This window comes from Centrocercus urophasianus, unplaced genomic scaffold (genome assembly GCF_019232065.1).
Source record: "Centrocercus urophasianus isolate 14NV4802_14NV808 unplaced genomic scaffold, USGS_Curo_1.0 seq_11, whole genome shotgun sequence".
In the NCBI taxonomy this organism is placed as follows: domain Eukaryota; kingdom Metazoa; phylum Chordata; class Aves; order Galliformes; family Phasianidae; genus Centrocercus; species Centrocercus urophasianus.
The window spans coordinates 39090933-39112418 of NW_024884253.1; the positions used below are offsets into that span (position 1 = coordinate 39090933).

The window sequence follows — 21486 nt, forward strand, 5'->3', positions numbered from 1 at the left end:
CCCCCCTTCATGCAGAATGAAAGTTACTTCTTATCCTGTTTATGCATGTAATCTTCAGAAAGAGATGAATTGGTACAATACAGGCTGAATTCTCTATACCATATGCAAACAACAGACAAATGCATGGATACCACATTTCTGCAAACTGCAACGGATTGCATAGGCTTGAACACATAAAATTAGATTTGCCTATGAATAACATGAATAAGTGGTAGAGTAATAAAGAGCCATCTGACTGAAAACTCTAGAAATGCACCTTCTATTCTTATGTTCATTATCAACTTAAAACATTTTTTTTTCAGTTTAAAAAAGTTTGAAAGTAGTAAAGCTAAATTAAAAAAAGAAAAATTAAAAAATTTAAATGAGATGTCCTATTTCCCCACTAAATCACATCCCTTAGTACAACATCTGAACTGTTATTTAACAGCTCCAGAAACGGCGACTCCACCACTTCGCTGGGCAGCCCATTCCAGCACCTGACCACTGTTTCAGAGAAGAAGGTCCTAACATTCAACTTGAACATCCTCTGGCACAATTTGAGGCCATTCCCTCTCATCTAATGTAGGAAAAGAGTCCAACCCCCACTTCTCCACAGTCTCCATTTAGGGAGTTGTAGAGAGCAGTAAGGTCTCCCACGCACCTCTTCTTCTCTAGACTGAACAATCCCAGTTCCTTCAGTTGTTCCTCATAAGACCTATGCTCCAGACACCTCATAAGCTTTGCTGCCCTTCCGTGGAAGCCCTCCAGGGCCTCCATGTCCTTCTTGTAGTGAGGGTCACAAAACTGATCAAAGTACTCAAATGAAAGAACAAAGAATCTCCCCCTAGCTTCTAGCCTCTTTATTTAAGAACTAGTTTTAAACAATGTGGCATGAAAAATAAAAGTCAAACTTTCTTCTTGTTCTCAAAAAAAAAATCAGAATAGGATTATGAGAAGTATAAACCTATTATAGTACAATTTTTAGTACAATTCAAGCCTTTCAGATTCAACTTTTCATTTGGTTCAAAATTTTGTTCAAAAAATTTAGTCAAAATCAGTACTACAACTTCAGAGAACTGAAGAGTTCAAGCAAGCAAGCCACAGCTTCTCTGACATATTTCTTGTTTTTGAGCTCACAATTTCATATTGCTTCATATTCCTTGAATATATCATCATTCAGATATTATAAATTGTTACTGCCAGGTACATTATTGATTTAAGTTTATATAGTCACTCATACTACTTAAAACATTCTGAATCAAAACTACAGGTGGGACAAAGGCCTCCATCCTCTTCTTCCCCAAGTAACTGTTCTAAAATAAATGAACACCTTCTGAACTACTTTGTGACATATTCTTTTCACAAGCACCTTGAGAAAGTTTCAGGTTCCCAATGTTATTTTTTTTCCTAGAATTAACAAGCAAATAAATACAAATGGAAAAACAATTCTAGAACACTATGTGATATTTTCAAGACAACATGCAATTATCAGGCTGTTGATCTTTTTGCACCTGCCACAGGCTCCCACCCCAGGAAAAGTTTTATTTTTATTCTGTATGAAGCTAAAAACATTATGCTTTGAAATATACACAGTCCACCTTTTAAAGAAACTGTAAATTGAGGATCCTGAGCGAAGTGAAGCAATGGCTTGTATGCAAAATTATTTTCTTTAAGATGCCTTCCTTTACCTTGCAGTTTCAGAATACTTTTCATTGGGACTACCTCTTATTCATTCATAATAAGCCATTAAGACCACTAAACCTTATTGAAGATCAGAAACCAGTCAGAAAATACTGGTGACAAAAGGGAAACTTTCCTGTACATAGATAATTGAAGCACAGTGTGAATGTCTTTAGCGATGAAGCTTATAATGCTGCAACACAATGGAAAGCACAACAATAATATCAGAGTAGCAAGGTCCTAAGCGGTAGCAGGAAAGAAGCTCAGGAAGTTAGAAGATGCTCAAACGCAACAGTTGTAGGCACAGAAACAAAGGAAAAAAAGCTACTTAACTTCAGATTGCCTCAGGTACACAGGGACATCAAACAAGATACGTCTGCCTCCACTGCCAAAACTTAAATGAGGTCTGGGAAGGGGTGGAGCCAGGATCCACCCCTTCTGGTCACTCAGGTGCATTGCATGCTGTCACAGAGTTATCTCTAGATCTGAGTCCATAACAGAGGCACAAGCCAAAAAGGAGACAAAAAAGAGAGGGAAAAAAAAAACTATCCTACCTTTTGTGGCGTGGCATGGCTGGCCCCCCAGCCCCAGCCTGGGACTAATGAGGCACTTGCAAGCCATGTTGTCCAGGAGGGGGAGAGGAGGATGAGTAGGATGAGTAGGGAGATAGCAGATGGATCTAAAAAAAAAAATATAACAGCAACAATCTGAAGAGGAATGATAATTTGCTAAATCCAACAAAATCAAACAAAGTGAGAGAGAAAAGTATCAAAATACAAGGTCTTACCAAGTAGACTGCAGGGGAAGCACATGCTTTTCTCCACAGCAAACTGAGATAGAGCGAGTCAGCGAGAGGGAGAGTGGCTGGTGTCCTGCCAGCAGCTCCACCTTTCCTTCCAGAGGAAGGAAAGGTGGAGCTGCTCTCTGGGAGTGCCACTCCTTCCCCACCCCCCCCCTCCGAGAACCCAAAATGCCTAGAAAAAGCAGTCCATGGAACCAGAACATTAACTCTTTAACTACCACTGTTTTACCTGATATTCTGATGTGGAATACCAACAACAAAAATCACAAAACCATCACACATGCACCCAAGCTCCCCTGGCTGGGCCCTGCCTTCCCACCAGGTGCTCAATCATGGTTCAAGCTGTGACTTAGCATTTCTGCTACAAGGCTGTATGTGTAACGAAAGTCAGGTGGGCCCTGTGATTACCATTTACTTGATTTATCAGGTGGAACACTGGTTTCTTCCACTGACATAAAGGTTTTCAGGGTGAACAGGAATGACATATTTATTATATACATATATTTCTGAGTCGTCAGCAAATAACATTTTGAATATTCAGAGGCTTTCATACTCTTGAATAACAAGGTGCCAGGTTTAAGTATAGGTGCTTTTCAGAGTACAAATATATTGTAAGTACTTTGCTCAAGATCACAAAAGAAAGCTAGGACTGAATAGATGTTAACTCATGTTTCCCAGTTCAGTGCTTTAATCACAGAATGTCTTTCCTAAAGTGAGTCCCAAAAGTACACCTTGCAATCAGTGTAGGGACCAGTGCTGTTAGTCAAATAAATTCAAAATTACAGACTGTTTGACAAACTACCTGGAGGATGTTGGCTCATCTACAAACAAATTTAACCTAGAAGTTAATGGACTCTTTTTTTGCATCCAGATAAGTGTACAGGCACATGAAATTCATCCATGAAATAGATCTAAATCACAGAATTAGCAGGCATTGTAGAAAGCAACCAGAGAGGAAGAAACTCAAGCCCTGTGGAAAATCCTGCAAGACTTGAGGCATCCTAGACAGCAGCACTTTTAGGGCCTGAGCTCTGACCTCTCTTGGTGTGTTTCACCTCACTAGTAACATAGATTTCTCAAAGTTAAACTTGCAAACGTGACCTGCCATTCACTCCATACACAGTGTAGGAAGGAGGGAAAGTCCACTGTGCATTCCTTATGAAAACACAGTGACACAGAGAGTTTCCTTACTTGCATTAGTGCAGATGTAAACACAAATAACTAAGCATTTACATGAGTTCCACAAGTTCTGTACATTATATGTGCAAGAACTAATGCACTAGATCCTCTTTATCACTCGCTCTTTACGTAGTGTACAGAAGATTTCCATCTGTCCCAGGAATTCAGTGTACAGGCATATAAAGTTCAAGTTCATGCAGAAATAGTTGCTCATTTTCATACTTAGTAACAATCCAGATGATTTCATAGTATTTTTTAGTTCTCTCACATGTTGAAGAGCATCCTACCAGAAGGGAGGAGAAATAGCAACAATGTGAGTACTTTCCACTTATTTTACAATTTTTTTTCTGCTTCATGGCCTTGCATTTAAAACGAGCAAGAAGAACATTCAAGTGAGAGGCAGATGGCTAGAATATCAAACAGTATTTCCCAAGAACTATCGAACAAGCATAGATCTAACCTGATCTAAAATAAACATGTAAGCAGAAGTATCACCTTGTAAGTAACGGTTGGAGAAGAAAGTGACATTTTAAGTATTGTTGACAAATCATGCAAATTTGCATTTAATCATATAGAACAACTCCCTTTGGGACAACCAATTTTCTGTGTCAAAGTAAAACCTACGAGTTTTTCAGAAACATCTTCAGAAGTCGCAACATAGTTGAGTTGAATAGAAGTTAATAACATTATTATTACATTAAGCTTGTTTTCTTTTAGGCAAAATGCATATGTTATACTGTTTCAAGTAACATTTAAGGAAGCACTGTTAAACCACTATGGGGAAATGCATTGCTAACCTTTTCCATCTCTTCCTTGGAAAGAGAAATACATCTGTAGAGTCCCTTTCACTCAGACCAATCTCCACTGTCATTCATTAAGATTCTCTATTCTGTATTCAGATTTCAGCTGATATTTTTTTTCTGTACCCCATCAAACTTAAACCTCTCAGATTCAAAAAAGACGTTTCTTCCTGTAACACCAAAAGAACATTACACGTTTATTATGTTATGCTTTTGGAGAAAGACTACATGAGAGAAATGCTATAGAAAATAGGCTCTTCTGAACAAAATAAAGATACAGCTAAATTAGATATAACGATCTTACCCTACACATTAGAAATTGAACACCAAAATTTGAGCTAGTCACCCAGCAGTCTGTGAAGAGAAAGATGCTTAACTACTTTTCTTTGTTACAAACTCTGGGAGAATCTGGCATGAATCAGTCTTATTGAATCCACATACATATTTCTTTCTACTGACTAGAAAAAACATTTTGGACAGCTTGAGCAGTATGATACATTTCACTGTTAAGACTCCAGAATGCACTACAAACTGGGAAAGTTGAAATGAAAATAAAGAGTTTCTAGAGAGTGGTTCACAGTGGTCAGATATATTTCAGCTTATCAAAGGTATTTTAGGTATACCACACTCCAGTTAAATTTATGAGGTGTGAGCTTCAGAGGTCCTCATCAGTATAATTAAAGCAATTCTGGTAGAGTTTCACTCACTCTGGATGTAGAAATAGTCTATACCTCACCACAGTGCTTCACATCGGGTTGTCTATGCACCAATGATCTACGGGTACAAGAAAAAAACAAGGATTGACTTGAATGTTGTTAAAGAAATTTTTGCGAAAGTAAACTTTTGAAAATATTGATGCACTAGAAAAAAAAGCATTATAAATCCATATTCTTGGGCAAAATCCATATTAAATGCAGAAGTATGAAAGGTTTGTACACACCAACTATAGAATCCAGAACAGACTAATTATCAGTATAATACATATAGAAGAGACATTCACAATATATTTTAGAGGTGGGCAATCATATTGTTAGTCATTATCATTCAAGAGAAAATTATGTCTTATGAAAAGCATCCTTGAATATTTCCTTTCTTTTGATCTAAGTAGTCTAATGAGTACAAGAAGTGAATTAGAAAAACTGAAGATATAAAATAATTAATTTCTCAATACAGATGAATCATTTGCATAAATTTTATTTGGCATCACATGGACAGCTCTGGATTGATACTGGTCTCTAGAGAACAAATAGCTAGAGATATTGCTTTCAGTATGAGAAATTTGTCTGCTTAATCATCTTGCGTTGATGAAAGAAGGCTTGAGAGTAGGCTGATAAAACATTCAGGATGCTGCAGAGCTGTGCATTTCGGGGTTGAAAGGTTTACGAACATAAAAATCCTTGCATTGCTCATCATCCTTCATTAGCAAGATAGTAAAATCCATAGCAATTTAAAGCAAAGGCTATAACTTTACACAAACTCTCCCTTGTGGATTAGTGAAAATGCAACACTAAGTAGGTAAATATTCAGTTACAAGCTTCTTCTATATCTGAATCAAAATCCAGTACATTTCACTCAAGATCCAGCGTTAATTCAAAACTTAAATGAACAAAGTGCCTTCAAGAATGCACACATTTCTATAGAGATGTTCAGACTTCTGTCACAAGACTGAACACTGTTTTCAGCCCTTTAGTTTTTCATGAATATAAGTATAGAAAATTGTCTCTATTGTTTATATTACCCTTCTGAAATAGTCCAAAAATACGTTAAACTAAATTACAGTTCCAGATACTGTGAGTAATCAACGAATTCGTAATCCAAAGATACAGAAGGTGACAAGCCTGTGGGAAGGCAGGCTTTTATCCCCAGCTGCAGCAACTGATCAAGATAATTTCACAGCTGCACTAAAGGGACTGATCCTCCCCGCTCACGTGAGACCACCTGAAACCACCATTTACTTGTTATACAAAAAGGTACATTCTAATGGAGACCTCTCTTCTGCCTGCACATAACCAAGTCCTTTCAACATTTCAGTCTTCAAAATATTGAGCCATGTCTCAATGAGAGCACGCCAGCAGGACTTGATTTATGCGCTGAAATCATAGAATCACAGAATGGCCTGGGTTGAAAAGGACCTCAAAGATCATCTATTTTCAACTCCCCTGCCATGAGCAAGGTCACAAATCACTAGGCCAGGCTGCCCAGAGCCACATCCAGCCTTGTCTGCCTTGTCTTGAATGCCTCCAGGGCATCCACAACCTCCCTGGGCAACCTGTTCCAGCATGTCACCACCTTCTGTGTGAAAACCTTCCTACTGATATCCAACCAAAGCTCCCCTGTCTCTGTTTAAATCCATTCCCCCTTGTTCTATCACAATTCACCCTCACAAACATTCCAAATATACACATACCCAGTGAACTTTACTGTCATTTGTTCTGACTTTGGAGAGTTAAACATCCATTAATAACTGCAATTGTTGTAATTATCCTTATTTTTACTTTCACATTTCACTGTTTATTTTTGACTCATCAATATTTTACCCCTCCTGCTATTCTTGAATGAAGAAAAATACCTTATTAGCACATTTTCTCCCTACAGTATTTCATAGTTATCATATGCTGCTATTGTTTGGACAGACTGCAGCACGGGGAAATAAGATCTGAAACCAGTTCTTCACTCTGCCATTGACATACTACACAAAGTCTGTCAAGTCTAAGCTTTGTTTTGTCTTCATTTTGTCTCATTTTGAAGGGAAATGTCTTACTATTATATCCCTGAAAAGTGCTGATTGAATTACTCATGACATTTTCATGGTCCACTTACTTTATACCCACTCCTCTCCCACAGATTCATTGTTTTCCTATCTCATTTCTCTGCTAGTTTTTCCTTTTCTCTTCATCCTTACTGTTATTACTTCTCTTGAAGAGATAGTCCATTTATATTTTCACGGATTCACCCTCTGGTGTAACAAGATTACACTTTTCATTCATAAGTACCAATGCCTGAAAAGACTACATATCTGAAGGTCAGCTTCACTGCAGAAATAATAACCTAACTGAAGTTCTGTCGTCTTCTTCCAATAATAACTCCTAGGTTTATAGTTATTAGCTCATGCACAATTTGACTAAACAAAGCTCTTAATTCCTTCCCTTCCTCTTCTTGACAGCATTCTCATCCATCAGAGCAACACCATACATCCTATTAAATTCTACATTGCTTTACACTGTGGTATACAAATCCATGCCTTTTTTTTTTTTTTTTTTTTTTTAACATAGGATTGCTGAATACATTTCCTGTATCCCTACTCAGCCAGAACAGGTGTTTAGATCTTCATCTCACTGTGTCCTTATTCTTGGAACACTTTCTCTTGACAAAGGCAATCATGACTTACCTCTTCACCTTGTATTGTCTGTGTTGCACTGAATATCTTTCCACATTTCTTGGAGCGTAAAGAGTCTTTTAATGCTCTCTACTATTTTCTTCTCTCTATGTATTTATGCTAGATGTTAATACTCCAGTTAAACAATTCCTGTGTGTCCAAATTCCTTGTTTATTTATGAAGCTACCCAATAAGTATATTTTTTATTTCTTCCTTGCTTCTTTTTATGCTTACAAAGAATTTGCTGTAATATTTCATCATTATATTTGCCTCTTTAAGATACTATTGTCATATTAACAAAGTACCCACCCATGCTGAGGAGTAAATTTGTGTGTGCATGGAAAGACATCTACCCAGATATAGATATACAGATGTGTGTGCAGAAATGAGAATAAATACATTTCTGTGTGTGTGTAACTGCATGTGTATAGGTATGTATGCACACAGATGCATAAATTTGAATGTGGCCACATGTATGCAAATATGTGCAAGCATAAGCATGTGTGCACATGTGTAAATACATATATATATGCTAGGTGAGTGTATAAAAATGTATATCTGATTTCTTTTTTAATGTAGTTTTAGTAACCTTCACTATATCTATGAACATTTCTAACAGATACATTTGAAGCCAGACTTTAATAACCACACATCTCTAAGTGCAGTTGCAAATTGCAACATGCAGTGCTATCCCTTTAACAAAATCAATTCAGACACCCTTCTTTTGCAGGACATCAGAAATGGAAAGTAACATTTTGTATAAAATGGTGGATGGCTTTTGTAGATGATTCATTTAAAAGTCTGAAAATAAAGTATTTTTTACTTCTGTCTGAAATATTTTTAGAATATTTTGAACCCATACATACACTAAATGCATAAAGCTTGGAGTTTCAAACTTACTGCACTGAATAAAAATATTACTGAATAATCTCCAGAATTTGAACATGACTGATTAAAATTTAAGTAAATAATAATGCAACACAATTGGCTTTTCTGGACATTGATAGTATTTCTTACATTAACATCTAAATGGTAATGTCCCATTCCAACCTCTTGAATAAATAAGCACTTCCAAATCAGAAACTGCTATTCACTGGAAAATTAAAGTATTTTACTATTCTTTTCACTTACTCCATCATACTGAAAATTGCATTTAATTTGAGACAGTTTAAAGATATTTTTCAAAATTAGTGTTTTACTTTTTTAGGAAAAGACTGTAATAACAATCCATAAGATGCCTTTTTTTAGCCAAAAAAAAAAAGGTATTAAAAAAAAAAAAACACTAGAAATACAGAATAACAGAACCACAGGTGTTGGAAGGGACCTCAAGAAATCACAGAGTCTAACCCTTGCTAATGCAGGTACCCTCCAATACGTCACACAGGTGGGCAAATTTTGTTGAAATTTTTCACAAATGAAACATCATTTTTGTGCTATACAATATTTCTACAGAATCAGGAAGAATATCTTTACATGCCAAAGAAGAGTAACAATTGAAAACACGGGTTTTTTGTTTGTTCACAGAAATAAACAGATAGTGCATGTTCTGTTTGCAACTTAGACGAGTTATTTTCAGTTGTGAGAATAACAAACAAATCAAAATCATAAAGACCATCCAATTTTCAGATTTCCTAATATCAATTCAACCTTCTCCCTGGAAAAAATTTCTGCAGTTGAATTTCATCAGCCTCTCTCTTAATTTTCCAGAAATGTCTCCCACGGAAACCAGCTCACACTCCTTCACACGAGCATCTGGAAACAAATAATGACAACAATCAGTAGATAACAGTAGTTCTTTTTAAAAGGTTTCTTACAAAATTCAGAGCTCAGTTTCATCTCTGATATGTTCAGGGGTCAAATTTTTCAATTATTCAGGCTTGGCTTAATGCCTTCAGCATTCCAACATTTTTTATTCTATATCCAACATGTTTTATCTCATTTGAACTTCCTAAACTTTATACAGTACTAAGCTGAAATTCTAAGTACAGGATTTCATAAAAGCTCTAAAATTTTCTGGGGCAATCAGAGGAGACATTTTATTCCAGAATTCTGTTCTGAACACTTCTATTCTTCAGGTATGGTTCTTACTATTCACCTAAAGTAAGCACTCCTATTCAATACCGTTTTTAACAATCACATATTTAATATAGAGCTGAAGAATGAGTTAGATTGATGAGTTTGTAATAATATTGCATCCTTAGTGCAGCAATAGAAATAAAACAAGATGCCAACATCACATATAGAAAACTCTAGGGTCTCATTGATAATGATGACTTTATAACAACTCTATGAATTTGTAGTTTAACCTGGCAAGCAGCTAAACACCACACAACCTTTCACACACACCGCATACATTATAACATACACTTTTTTCTTTATTTTTCTCTGGAAGTCAAAATAAAGCGAGAAGAAAGCATCATACCAGACAAAGTGAAGAAAATAAACTCTGCCCCAGCTGAAACAAGGTTATATATCCACAGAAGCATGGGAAATTTGTGAATCATTAACCAAAGCATTTTCCTTTAGCCATGTTTAAAATATTCTCAATGCAGAATCATCAAATGTCTTGAGTTGGATGGGACTTGGAAGGCTGTAATGGAAGATCTTCTCTTTCCCAGAAGGAACAAGCCCAACTCCCTCAGCCCTTTCTCTCACTGCTGGTCGCCCTTATTCTGATGCAGCCCATGATACAGTTAGCCTTCTGGACAGCAAGTGCACATTGAAGTCTCATGTTAAGTTTTGTTTTGTTTTTTTTTTTAATCTACCGGCATCCCTTCTCAGCAGGGTTACTCTAAAAGAGTTCTTCTCCCAGTATATACACGTGTGGGATTGCCCTGACCCAAGTGTAGTACTCTGCACTTGCAGTAGTAGGTAAAGAAATGCACACATATTTTAAGGTAAAAGTCTAGGTGTTTTCTTTCCCACATAAAGAACACTTTGTTGCATCACATTTTTCAGTACAAGTCAGACTGCAAAGCAGGCTTTTCTTCCACATGAAAAAACAGCAGTACTTAAGAAAGGTAGATGCTGTTAAAGAGAACCAGGCACTGGGGATTTGGCAAAATACAATGGCTTCAACAGAACTACTTTCATCTTTTCCTATTTCAGAAGTCTTCAAAAAAAGTATAAAGACTTCACAAATGTCAGACTTCTGCCTTAAACCATCCTAGAGGTTGTGAAGTTGAAGCTAGATAACGATAGATGTTGTGCTTGTCTATGGGACTCAAACACACAGTACTTAGAAGACAGCCTTATATGTGAAGATTTACCGTTCATTGCCTCTGACAAAATAAAGGCAGCCGGGGAGCAGCAAGAGGACAGGCTCCTTTGAACAATGCTTCATCCCACACATTCACTGTGATCAATTAGGTTCAGTTTATTTATGAAAGTCAGGGGAAAATGAAGAGGGGAGAATTTCTCTTGGAGCTCAGGAGAGCTATAAGAATCACAATTCTTCTCAAACTTCCCACTAAACACAAAATTGGCCCTGCAGATTGGGCTTTAAATATTCATCTTGCTTCAAAGTTTAAAAACAGAACCTTTCAGTTCCAAAAAACTGGAAACAAGTACATACTAAAGATGAAAGTCCTGTTGTACATTTCATATTGCCTCTTATCTCTCCTAATGGTTGAGCCCCTTTTACAAGGTAAAAACAGGTATTTATAAAAAAAAATAAAAAATACAGTTTCTATGTAAATAAGGTAGTATAATATTAATAAGGTAGAAAATTCTTAGGTTGTTATGAACCCAGGCAAGACTAGCTTATACACAAAACCTTAGGAGATTCAATCTGAGTTGGGTGCTCATTTAATTAGTCATAGTAGTTATAGTACTTTGTAATAGTAATTATTAATTTCCACCAGCATAAAAGCTAGCTGGTTGATAATACATTTAACTAAAACACATGCAAGTGATTTTATGAATTCAACAAAATAAGTAACAAAAATTCTTAGGAAGACACATCACTATTTAACTTGTATTTTAATCACAGAATAAATATTTTTTTTTTATTTTATTTATAACAAACTACAATACAAACACACTGGCTTTTAAAAAACATCAATAAGAAATCAGTGAGGCAAACATCAAACTGAATATGAATTCAACAACCATTGACCTCAGGGCGTTTAAAATCTGGTTTCAATGATCTGCTTTAGGCTGATGTCTTTACCTGAATCATCTCCTCAGTAAGAGGCACATACTGAAGCCTAGAAAGATGTATTTGTTTCTTTCATGAAGTATAGTCTCTTCAACTTGTCTCAGACAATCTCACTACAATGAATTCTATTGCTGCCTGTAAATGAGAATAAACATCTGGGGAAATTTTAGTCATCTAAGACACATTAAAAGTAAGACAAATACACTACCATAGTAGCAAAAGGTCTGTATTTGCATATACAACAGTGTTATCTTGAAGACACCCTTTAAACAACAGGTTAGCTGTGTTCCTCTCCTTTAACTGCTTGAAGGCCAAAGTCCTTCAACATGTCCTGTAAGACAACTTTCTAGCTTATGAAAGTGGAATGTTGCAAATTATGGTTAAACAAGGGCTTGTAATATGCAAGAAGAAAGTATTATCACCACCTCACTCTTCCATAAAACCAGTGGTCTATCTATCACTTGCAGGAAAAGTCTCTTTTGGACATCATCACTACTTCCCCAGGCCTTTATTTCACTGTTCAGTTATATAGAAAATGGTTGAGATCTTGGCATCTTATAAATCAATTTGCTTCGACAATGCTGTAGTTGCCAAATGAATTTCTAATGTTTAAAAAGAAAGTGTAATTCATCCTTTTCTAAAGTTGGAGTGAAGTTGTACGCACTTTTTGGAGGCAGAAGTATTAATGTCTTAGGAGGTATTATTTTCAACACACTGATATTACAAAAGAAACCAAGACATTTTAAGAATTGCAGAATGTCTTGAGGTGATCTTTGAGGTCTCCTCCAACTATTTTCAACCTTGTTATGAGCAGAATTGCCAACCACTAGATGAAGCACAAGATCAGGCTGCCCACATCCCCATCCATCCTGGCCTGGAACATGCCTAGGAACAGGGCATCCACAATCTCTTTAAATATTGGAAGGCTGTAGTGAGGTCTTAGAGAAACTTCTCTTTTCCAGTCTGAAAAAGCCAAACTCCCTCAACCTGTCTCAGTACAAGAGATGCTCCAGACCTCTGATCATCCTTGTGGCCTTCCTCTGGACTCTCTCCAAAAGCTCCACATCTTCCTTGTGCTGGGACCTCAGGTCTGGACATAGTACTCCAGATGGGGCCTTGTAAGGTCAGAGTAGAAGTGGACAATTCCCTCCCTCACTTTGCTGGTCAGCAGCTGAACTATTTTCTAAACAGAAAAGAGAAAGAATATAATTTATATCTTCAGATATCAAAAATACATTCATTAATGACTGTTGTAAAATAACAGCAAAACCTATTTCTGTAAAAAGTGAAACATATTCAAGTTTCCAGTTAGACCAGCAGTAATAGAATTAACATGCAGAAAGAACTACTTAAAAATATTTTGGGAGCTGGTCAAGAATAACATTCTTTTTCTAAACTAAAGACAAGTTCACATGTTCTTTACTAAAATTCCAGCAGACCACAAAAGAGCAGAAGGATAGCAAGTAAACTGAATACACCTGCATGATAATAACTGACATCTCTGGAGCCTGAAGATCTCTTTGAAGTCTCACTCAAAGGAGGGCTTGAGAAAACTACTATGTTTTCAAATACTGTCTAGTGTATCATATCTGAGACATTTTGTGGGAAATATTTTTCTTTTTAATAGAGTTTTGGGATTCATTTATTTGGTCTATTTTCTTTTGAGAACAACATAAATGAATCCATGCACAGATATATATGAGCATGGCCTGCTGTTCTGATTCCCCTCGCTGTCAGAAAGTACTGGAAGAGTTACAGAATGAGTAACAGATATTATAGTCATGAAATGCTTCCTATTATAGTAACAATGAAACAAAGTGGGACTTTTCAGCCTAGAAAAGACAGATGAATAATATCACGGAATAACTTTGTGGCACAAAGAAACAGAAAAATGAATAGCTTTTTTACATCTCCCATATTAGAAATACTAAAAAACAAAAACATGAAGTTAAGATGCAGATTCAAGGAGGAGGAAGGCAATTTCCCTTAATGTTTCCTCCTACTTAAATTGTAGAGTGACTTTAACATCACAAGCACTTGTCTACAAAATAAAAATAGTGACCAGCAAGTTTATTCTTTTTCAGATCTCATACAATTCAGGTCACATAAGATGTGAATGAAGATCAGACACCAGATCATGCAGGGCAAATCTTAACCAAAAATACTGTTTCACCTAATCAATTTTTATATTTAATGGGCTGTCACCTCTATTAAGACAATTGAACTGCACTAATCAAGAAAATTTTTAATTGCAGGAGATAAGTCAGACAACAGAGATTACTTTAATTGTTCAACTGCACTTCCTAAAGCTATTGACAAAAAACAAATTAAGATTTTTTTCCCCCCAGTACTCTGTTACACTTGCAGAATATTATCATTTCCTTGATTAGGGTAATGCATTTTGCTACATTAGCTTTCATTTGAAATACACTTTAGAAGATTAACTGCATCCTGCTTTAAAAAATGGGAGAAAGAGGGAGAGACCCAAAACATTTAATGGATTCTTTTGTTCTGTTTTTAGTGTTGTTCAGAAGCTAACAGTACATTCTGATAAGCAAGAATTTCCTGAGCTTTCCCATCCAAATAAACTCCAGTAGAAGACATCCTCCTTTTACATATTCTTTCTCAGGTTAAATTCAGCCCTATAGCCAAATAAATGTACAACCTATTCAGACACATTTTTCAGCTTGATTAGCTGGCATTACCTAAGGAGGACACAGATCATGGTTTTGTTGTCCAACATACACGGCATAAAGTTCATCAGCAGTGTTAGAACTTCATTACAGCTTCAGAATTACTATAAAGACTCTGGCACAGACTAAATCTTGTTTCTGTCCATCATTCTGACAATGGAGCTATGTGGAAATGCAACACTAACACTAACACAAACACTGAAATACATACTTATAAAGAAGAACTTTAGCTTGCAGATGTATCTTTAGGCTGCAGGCTACATGCAGAGTTCAACTTCTGCCTAGTCGGCAGACCCAAACTCAGATGGTATGACTCAGGAAACAAACAAACAAACAAACAAAAAAAAGCTTTTTCATTGAGACTAGAAGTCTAGAAAGGTCACCCTGCCCTAAAATTATCATTTCTAAGCTCTTCTTCCCACTATTTTTCATGAACAGGCACAAATGGAGCAGATTTATCCTGAAAAGTATCAAGATTTGTTTATCTAATGAAATAACTTACTATTGACTCTTCCCAATTTATTCTGTCCTATGTAGTACTCCTATGCACGTTCCCCAACTCAGTTTTTCAGCATTCACCTCATAAATAAGTGAAAAATAATCTATCCCTCAGTTTTTGCCCAAAAATTTCTCCTGAGGCCCATCATGCCAAAGATGTCACCATCTCCAGAACCTTAGCCCAGTGGCCTCCCAACAAGGATCTTGTCAAAAAATCTAGAAGCAACACATTCACACAGAGAGACTATCAAATAATCACAGAAAATATTGGTGAAAATATGGCACAGACATTGTTAGTGAACATGGCAATACCTGAACCACTACTGCCAAGTGAAATTATGTATCACTTATCTGCATTATATTTACAAAAATAATTTCAGTATTTTAAAGAGCCAGTAGGAATAAACTTTTCTTACATATGCCTTACAATATTAGGCACATTCCAGTAAGAGTCAAAAAGCATAAACAGAGTACTGTTTATAATACTGGACAGAGAAAGAAATTTAGGCTTTAGATCCTGAATATGCTTAAATATTCAATATTTTAAAACACTAAATTGTTTTCTCATGAGGAGAGAGAAAAATACTTTGAAAGTAATACACGTTAACAGTTCTTTGAAAAATCTCAATTACCTGTAGAATATGGTTGAGCAAGATAGACACTTAATTTTAAGTTAAAATTAAGAATTTTAAAGTCATAGTAAATAACATACAAATTATTCCTGAAATTTAGGAATGGTCTTTGGGATCTTACTAGATGGAGGAGCTTTTTTCCACTTTTTCTTTTTTCAGAAGAAAGATTGTTGTATATTACTGCCAAAAGGTAACTTTTCCCATTCACAATATTTCTTTCCTTTTCTTTGAATTCCAGAAGGGAAGCAAAATACTTTGTACAATTGGAAAAACATTCTTAAACAATTTTTATCACAACAGCATGACAAAGCCAATGTTAGTTACTGCACTATAATTTCATATAGAACAATCTAATCATCATCTTTTGCTTTATACTATAATTTACTCTAACTAAACAGTTCAAAACTTGCAGCTGAGCTGGTAGTCTTTTAAACACATTTGTCATTTATCTTGAAAAAGAGCAAGTAATTATACCAGAAGGGGACTGAAGTGACTTGCAAAGTCTAATCAAATGCCTTCTCAGAGAGTCACGGAATCATAGGTGTTGGAAGGAACCTCTGGGGATCAAGACCAAACCCCCACTGAAGCAGGTTCTCTAAAGTAGGTTGTGTTGGAAGGCATCCAAGATCTTTTCCAGAAAAGGAAACTCCACCACCTCTCTGAGCAGCCTGCGGAGTCCTTCTCTTAGACTATGCTGTAACCTGACCTGTGCAACATTCCCACCAAACCCAGCTGTACTCAACTATCTGCCACTCTACCTCCCACCAGGGACTGCTGGTCTGCCCAGATGCCCCCCATGCCACCTCACTGAGCTCATTAACCCCATTGCAAGCACATACACCTGCTCACCACTGCCCTCGCAGCAAGCATCTGCTGCTCCTGGGACAGAGCTTTCTGCTGCAAGACATCTATGGGTGGCTTCTGGCTATGGGAAACCTGGAGAAGAAAAGGCAGTTTTCCTGCTGCCACACACCTCTCAAATTGGCGCTGCCAACACCATCAAATAGGGTGTTGTGTATCCCACAGAAGCATGCAGAGCAGCTTCGGGGTACCAGACTCTTTGGCAATATCTCTGTTGATGGGACAGGCAATGCCCTGGTCTTTCAGTAGACATCATCATAATAAAAAAAAAAAAAAAAAAAAAAAAAAAAAAAAAACCCCTTTTTCCAGACAAAAAATGTTTTAAAAAAAAAAAAAAAAAAAAAAAAAAAAGACAAAAACAGAGAGGCTTTTTTCTTAAATCAGTGTGTAGCTTTGATGGCCTGTCTAGAGAATGCTCTTAGCAGAGTAGTTTAGAAAAAAATATCAGTGCAAGTATAAAATTTTACATCAGGTACTGCAGATAAATACAACCTATCAATTTATTTTTTTAATTCTCTTTCATATGAGGCTTTATTGATTTCTTTTTCCTCCAGTTTCTGTTGTTTTAATGTTCAACTACTCTCACCTAAGGAGCTAAGGAGCCAGCCCTCATTTTCTAAGTACCTACACTATTTTTAGAAATATTTAACACTTTTTTTTTTTTTTTCAGATATGACCTAGATAGATCTCCAGGGCCCAAATTCATAACATGAGCATCTTTAATAGTCAGTGGCATTATTCCAACCAAGTCTTCTCATTTGTGTTTCTCTTCTCTTCTACATAATGGGAAGCATCTTTTGCATATGGTAGTGACACCTGCCTTTGGGACACAGTGCATCTAATGTTTCTAACATCATGCTGTTTGATGTAACATTTGATGCATACAGTGGTTCTTTGATCATATACTTTACAGCATTTCCTGTTCAACAGACTGCTCCATATCACTGCATGTTTTATTTACCAAATAAAGTATTTCTTTAAGATTCCTATATCAACTCTGTCATCTAGTCTCACTTTTTTCTTCTCTTTATAAGGAGGCATTTAAAAATAAACTTAGAACTATGTATCTTCTCCTATTAGACAGCAGTCACTTGTAGTTGAGATAAGAGATAGTAGTTTCCATTTGAGTTTTAATTTACATCAGTTTTGTTCAAGTCTTTATGCCTTATCATCCAGCTCTAAAAGTGAGTGTACTGAAAATATTTGTGAATTCACTCTTCATAAGATAGAAGAGTAATTCTTCAGCAACAGACCATAGGTCTTGTATCACTGATGGCCTAGAGACGTTCATGACTAATTTTAATGAACAAAAAAATATGTTCCAAGAGATAAAGGAAAGTGGATTCTTCAAGCACTAAGGAGTCATTTAAAGGAGTCACACATTGAAAGGCAAGGAAAAACTTCTAGATGAATTATACTTGTAACCACTGACCATTAACTCTGTTCGTGCTAATATTTAACTATTATTATCACTTCAAAACAGGTTTATAAAAAAAAAAAAATCACTTAGAAAAGGAACAACATCCCTCCTCAAAATATATTTTACCACTTTTCTTACTTTTCCTTTCTTCTATGATGCAAAGTACTAGAGCCAACAGATACAAACCCATACTATTTACAGATACTTTGCTCTGAAATACTGTACTGTTGTGCTAAAGTTCCCACTGCCCAGGATCATCATCTGAACCTACACATGGTTTCCTGTATGTGAAAATGTGTCCAGATAAATAATGTATGAAGGTAGCATGCCTAATAAACTTTATCTACTTCTCTTGGACTTCCAATTCTTCATCTGAAAAATAAGCTTATAAGTAGGTTTCCTCAAGAAAACTCAAACTGTAGATTGATCGTCTGATGGTGTTTAAATTTACTTCAGTGTTATGTTGGTGACTTGAAGGTTTCCTTTGTATCTGCAGATCTGAGAGCAACAGAAAGGAAGATTAGAGCAGGCGGTGTTTGTGTGGTCTTTAAATACAGTCCAGGAGGTAACCCAAATAAGACACTGACCTTTGAAGTTAGTCTTCAAATTTCTGTTCTTAGCAACCAATATTCTGAGAGATTGATATTACAACAACTATTTTTTAAACTGTTCTCTGCAAGCAGAAGATATTAATCTGATCTTATGTGATGTAAGCTAAATGTTTCTAAAGGGGAACCAACAAGGGTCATTCTACAAAAAGGAAAAGTGCAAAATGGTTTCTATAAGAATCAGACTTCATTGAAAAATTATTATTTTATCAATTGGCACAATTACCATCCACCACTGCAGTTCTGAGAACTTCAGTAGCATGTTGAATTATTTGAAGTACTTTTGCCAGTTCTCTCACTTCTACAATTGCTTCTAGCAATTTTTAACGACTTCCTTGCATCTTTCCTAGATATACAACTTAGAAAAAAGCTAAAAATGTTGCACTAAGAAATAAAAAGTACATAAGACTTGACACTTCCCAAATCTTGAAGATTTTTAACAACTTCTACAACTTACGTTACAAAACAATCCCAAAAATTCGTGCTAATTTTTTAATCAAGGGAGCAATCTGAAGTATAATAACATAATCTATTTTTGCAAAGGCAAATGCAGCACTTAAAACCAAATTTTTGCAGTCTCTGCATTTTGTGGCAACTGCAAATATTTATATTGATGGATATAAGAAGTTTACTGTAATAACAAAACAAGATACGAAAATCCTTGCATAACATGATCTCAACATTCTCATGGAAAATTATTGTTAAAATTGCATTAATAGTATTATGATATACTTAATCATATCGAAAACAAAAGAGTACTACCCATACAAATAGATGATCTTAAAGAGAAATAGCCCCCTAGACCAGAGAGAACTTTTATTTGCAATTGATACCTTCATTTTATATTTTATTAGTTAAATTCAATAACATTCATCAGAATCACAACGTCACACTGAATTGTTACAGCCTTACTTTTAAGACAAGACCCAATTACCATAAACAGTGAAAGATATTTCCATTAATAGCAACTCAATTTTAAATGGCCATTTACACCTGACACCTAGCCATCTGGAAAACTCCATTTTTATTGACATATTTGGAAACATTCTGTATAGTGTTACAGCTGGAAAGATTATCTTGGTGAAAATGGGAAAAGAAAGAAACAGAAAAGGAATGCTCACCCATATCCAAAGATCTACGTTTTCAGGAAAGACTCCACAGACAAGGGATCTCCAAAAAGAGACCCTCCCCCAGTGGCAGTCAACCCTTAAGTGGGGTCTAGGAGAGGTGCAGCCAGGCTACACCCCTTCCTGTCACACAGGCGAATCTCCTTCACCTGTGCTCCCATGGCTGTCTCAGTCCTTTCCTCAGGTGATCAATCAGTGGTTCAGGCCATGACTCAGCAGTTCCCATACAGTATGGTAAAATCTTTCACTTCTCAGTTTATGCCACAGACAGAGAAATGTTTAGCATGTTAGTTGGCTAACACTCATGATGCTGCTCAACTCAAGAGAATGTCTACCTGTCTATTAGTCTGGGATTCTTAGCTGAAAATTTTGATTGCAAAGACATATCAAAAACATATGCAGATAATTTGCTGAATCATGGATTTACTCTGTCATTTTAGGAGATTAATTATGCACAGGTTGCTCCAAAATTAATGCCTTCTATTTATTTCCATGAAAGCTAAAATTTTTTGTGCTTCAAAGAGAACAATAACACTATTTGGAAGAACAAATTCTTAGCTACAAAACTGTAAATTTTTTCAACACGGTCACTATCATTAGCTATTACCTTTTTACCAGTAATAAGAGCTTGCATGCCACACTTGTTGAAATGTGCACCAACAGAGGTGACTCACCCTTTCACAGCTGCTATGCTGGCATGGTTGCTAGGAGAATATTACAAAAGGCAGGTTGTATTTTTCTCTGGCCTGACTCTGGACACTCAAGCCTGCAGCTTAGCCAGAACTGCAAAGTAGAAAACAGAGATGTTGATTCATCTGGGTTCCAGGAAATCCAGAAGGAACGCCCCTTTCCTATTCCAAAAGACAGTGAATATCACTTTTCCCTGAGGTCTGTGTCTTGAACTTTTTTCTTGGTGGGGAATCCACATGTCAGCACTCCACAGATGCCATGAACTACAGTTTTGACTCCAGCTCACACTGGTGACACTATGTCACATCATCAGTAAAGATGTGTTTCAAGAAACTGTCACTCACCTTCAACACCATGACTGTTCAACAGGTCCTGAAAAAGTCACATACAATGTTCTTTCTGATCTTGTGTAAGGATTTGTGGCACCCAGCTGATGCAAACTGGAATATCCCAACACAGTCAAGCTGATATTCAGCTCCTTACAGAGTTCTCTGGTCATAACCTGCCGATTTGAGCAGATGAGCTCATTGAAATGCTCTTAATTTTGTAGTGTGACAGGTGTACATGGCCTTCCAGAACATTACTTGTCTCTCAGTCACTCTCACCACTGTTGAAACATACCACTCACCACCTCACTGTGCTGAAATCCACTGTTTGGTCTCTATAAATGTTCAGCAAGCACCAGTGAATGTCAGTGGGTATAATTTCTTCTGCATGGAGGAACTCAGTGACATACTTCCTCTTCATACACACTTCCATGACTCTGTTTTGTCCCTCTGCTGCCATCTGTCACACAGCAATAAAATGTAATGGAATATTGGCAAGAAGGTTCAACCTCTACTGCCATACCCCCAACATCTACCTCTGATGTCATGGACCAACATAATAAAATAAGAGGCATTACTTTCAGAGTACTCGTCATTCGTAGTATTCCACCACTAAAGAGGAATGCATTTTTGAATAGTATTTGAAATTATGATGT

At 36.4% G+C, this 21486-nt stretch overlaps 1 long non-coding RNA gene across 1 annotated transcript; it reads right to left on the reverse strand.

Annotated features, from left to right (window-relative positions):
• Positions 1-9146: 9146 nt before the first annotated feature.
• Positions 9147-21194, reverse strand: LOC122172072. The gene is made up of 3 exons (XR_006172173.1): positions 20489-21194; positions 11988-13158; positions 9147-9568 (listed from the first exon to the last, which is right to left on the reverse strand). It is a non-coding gene; the product is annotated as an uncharacterized LOC122172072 (long non-coding RNA).
• Positions 21195-21486: the final 292 nt, after the last annotated feature.